Source organism: Elephantulus edwardii, unplaced genomic scaffold, assembly GCF_000299155.1.
Source record: "Elephantulus edwardii isolate Elephantulus edwardi_28Jun2011 unplaced genomic scaffold, EleEdw1.0 scaffold00190, whole genome shotgun sequence".
NCBI classification, from domain to species: domain Eukaryota; kingdom Metazoa; phylum Chordata; class Mammalia; order Macroscelidea; family Macroscelididae; genus Elephantulus; species Elephantulus edwardii.
Window position 1 is genome coordinate 6191275 of NW_006399940.1, and position 4369 is coordinate 6195643.

Genomic DNA, 4369 nt, shown 5'->3' on the forward strand with positions numbered 1-4369 from the left:
GATTGTTAACAGCTTTAGTTTGCTTGGCTCTACAATCAACACTCTTGGTACCAGCAGCGAGGAAATCAAAAGACAAATTGCATTGGGGAAGTCTGCTGTCAGGGACCTCTCCAAAGTACTGAAGGGCAAGGATGTCAGTCAGGAGGATAATGTGTGCCTGATCCAGGCCATGGTCTTCATAATTATGTGTTATGCATTGGAAAGCTGGGCAATGACTAGGGATGATAGACGAACTGATGCCTTTGAGCATTGGTGCTGGAGAAGAGTATTGAATATACTGTGCACTGTTAAGAGAACAAACAAGTTGTCCTAGAGAGGGTGAAACCAGGCTGTTCCTTGGAGGCAAAGATTCTGAAGCTCCATCTGACATATTTTGGGCATGTTGCAAGGCGGGGACCAATACTTGGAGGGGGATGTTATGCTTTGGAAGGTGAAGAGACAGCTCAGGAGGGAAAGACTCTCAATGAGATGGATTGACTCAGTGACTGGAATAATGGGGAGTAGGTGTGTCGGAGACTGTGAGGTTGGTTCAGGATAGAGTAGGGCTCAGAACTGACGGGCAACTCAAAGGCACATAATAACAATAGCAACAATAGTGAAAAATGGGTAAAAATAGAATTTGCTGAATTGGTGAAAATACCAATAAACTTGGACTTACATAAGTGACAGGTTAATTGGTTGTTCCTTATGCTCTAAAATGTGATAGATGCTTCTTTAAAAACAAATTTGAATATGATAATTTATAATTTTTTTTTCTGTCCTGAAGATGTTTACCTTGGATGACTAATTTTTACCTTATTTAAATGACATGTTTTCAGAGCATGAGACAAAGTAAAACATGTACATCATTTCCACAGTCCTCCACAAATTTCATAAACATTGAAAACTCAGGAATACAAATTAACACAATCCGCTGATACCTTCATGAGATAAAATAGAAAAGCAGATATTCCTTTTTCTCCCATGAAATAGAAAGCAACTTCATGAGCAGAAGTTGTAAAAGTTGATCTCCACAGAAAAGAGAAATTTTATAAAGAGTGATGCTGAACATCTCAGAAGATAAACTATGAAAAATTAGATTGCGTGAGTAAATATAGAGAGAATACATATTTAATGATTTCATGTAGTCTTTTCACACAAAACATATCGAGGTGGCCTGAAGTGACACTAAAAGAAGACAAGACAGTAACCAGTCATCTCGTTTGGCCAGAAATATCTTGACTTTCAATTTGCAAAAATGTGTAAAAGTGACCCAGAGAAGACCCCTGCTCTGGATCGCAGCCCACTTTCTGCTTCTTGTAAGGGCTTCCAGGCAGCTTGACAGCAGCAGAGACAAAAACCAGGACTGTGTTGGAGAGAAAAGAGAATAAAGAATGTGAGTGATTGAGACTTCTGTTTATATAAAACTTCCCTTCATCAAGTTCTTCTCAACAGTTTGACTAGTATTCAAGTAACATTGTAGAAAATAAAACAAACGCCTTATTTGGTTTCAGTCATATCCACAGTTAAAGTCTTAAATGGGCAGACTTAATGGTCTTTTTATTTTATTTCCCTGGATTGTGTTGCTTAGAAGGGAATAAGTGGACTTTTTAACCCTCGTTCTGGGATGGATCTTGCTCTCCCAAAAAAGAAGGGAGTTGTCCGTAAGAGTAAGAAGACCTATAAGTCAAGAGTTCAAACCCTGACAGTGACCAGTGGCCTGGGTTTGATCTGAGTGATTCATTCTATGAGGTTTGAGAGTTCTAAAATAAAGCGGGTTATGGGAATCATTAGAGCAAAGGCCTTCCATATGAGTAAGAAAGGAGAATGTCAACAATAACCAAGATTCATCATCTTAAAATAAATATGCAAAGAATAATTTCTCACTGGGTGTTAGAATTATAGATGGTTCTAATTTATTTAGTTAAGAGTAATGTTGGACAACATTTCTTTCGAAAAACAGGATGAAAAAAGTAACTTAATTTTATTCAATCATAAGCATAGCTAATGCACTAAAAAGGGCAAGCCTGGCTTCAGAACAAAAGTCACAATCAATCAGATTTTAGTCCGAGAAATTACTGCTACCGCTGCAGCTGCTGCTGCTACTACTACTATATACTACTACTACTACTACTACTACTACTACTACTACTAGCCTCACTTTGGAGTTGGATCTGACTCAGAAATGATCCTATATTGGGTCCAGGGCTGTACATTGGAAGGAAAGATACTGCTCTTCTTTCTCCCACAGAGCCATTGGTGGATTTGAACCATCAGAGAAGCTCAGACTTTGAGTTAACAGCTAAATAGCATACAGGCTATGCCATGAGACATCAAGAGATGTCTACCTTGTCATAGAATATAAACTTCAAGTCTTGGATTTCTATCTAAACTGTACGTAATTTGGTTCACATTTCTGGATCCTGACAAATAAATCCTCTTCAGAAAACTGTCTAAGTCCAACAGTATAGTCACATCTACTACTCAGAGTGAAAAAGACGATTCCCTTGCTGTGGATAAGATCTCACAAACAGAACACTAAGTACTCCAGCGGCTCTGGCCAACTAAAGATAGCTGATAGGTTTAAAGGTTAAAATGATAAAATATATCTAATAATGTCTGAATATTAACCTAAAGAGATGACCAAGGCATGCAATGCAAATTTTTAGATAAAATGTGGCTTCTCCTCTCAATTGATTATATTCTTTCTGAATGGTTCTGAATGAGTCAAGGTTTTTTACATCTCATCCTGTGCTGTTGTTATTTCTATGCTGTTTCAACAATTTAACCAGACCAGAAGATCTGAAGACCTTCTTGTTCAAACTGAAATAGTTTGCAGTAAAGTATCAAACAAAACCTAGCATTCTTTATTAGTTCAAACTACATTCTGTCTAGTACTGGATCACCTGTTCTGTTTCAGAGATGTGTTAAACAGGAAGTCACGGGCAGAATAATACATTTATCAATAATGTTAAGTTCTTTTGGAAAATCTTATAAAATGTTAGGTGTTAAAAAGCCTTATATAAAAATGATTATATTTTAATTTCTATTACCTTACATGGTAAATAGCATGATGATCATCCAGATGGAAACTCAGAAGCTCAAAATGTAAGTTATTTACCTGAGATCTCATAGCTCACAATTTGTTGTTGTTGTTATGTGTCTTCAAGTCATTTGTGCCTCATAGCATCCCTATGTACAACAACTCTCAATATTGCTCAATCCTGACAACCTCATTGTCCCTGACACACCTACTCCCATTAGCCAGCATCTTCCCCTCTTCTTCTGTCCCTTCACTCTTTCAAGAATGATGTTTCTCTCCAAGAATTTGTCCCTCCTGGCACAAAGTATGTGAGATGAAGTTTCAAAATCCTTACCTCCAAGGAGCAGCCTGGCCTCACCCTCTCCATGAAAAACAGTTTGTTGTCCTAACAGTCCATAGTACATTCAATACTTTTCTCCAGCACCACAACTTAAAGGAATCAATTCTTCTTCTGTCAGTTAGTCACTGTCCAGCTCTCTGATGCATAACTAGTAATTATGAAGGCCATGGCCTGGATCAGGCACATCTTACTCTCTAGACTGACACCTTTGTTCTTCAGTACTCTCGAGAGGCCCCTGACAGTAGATTTTGCCAATGCAATGTATCTTTTTATTTCCTGGCTGCTGATGATTGTAGAGCCAAGCAAGATGAGGCTATTAACAGTCTCAATCTCTTCACTGCCTATCATGATGCTGCCACTTGGCCCAGTGATGAGAGTATTTGTTTTCTTGATACTGAGCTTCAATCCATATTGAAGCCTGCAGCCCTTGACCTTCTGCAAAAAGCCTCAGGTATTCCTCAGTTTTGGTAAGCAAGGTTATTGTGTCATCTGCATAACACAGGTTGTTGATGAGTCTTTCTCCAATCCTGATGCCTAAAGCTAAAGAAGGTTAAATCAAATCCATAAGAACCAAAATTTGACCGTGAGTCTCTCTCACTTGAATTTCAAAATTACCTCAGAAACAGGTTTGATGCCTTGAACACTAATGAAAGAAAACCAGATGAGCTGTGGGAGGATATTAAGAATATAACGACCAACAAATGAATGGATAGGGAATCTGTGGTCTATCCACACCATGGAATACTATGCTGCATTGAAAAGAAGGAACTCATGCAATATTATTCTAAATGGGTGACCCTGGAGGGCATTATACTGACTGAAATATCCCAGTCACAAAGGGACAAATACTGCATAGTGCCACTGGTGTAAAATGTGAATGACATCAACGTTGGGGTAAGACTGAGAAAAACTGGATAAATTATATATACTGTATTGAAACAGATGAGGGAAAGAACAGATTAAAAGCAATATATGGTTGGGTATTACGGTTATCACAAGAGTTCAGA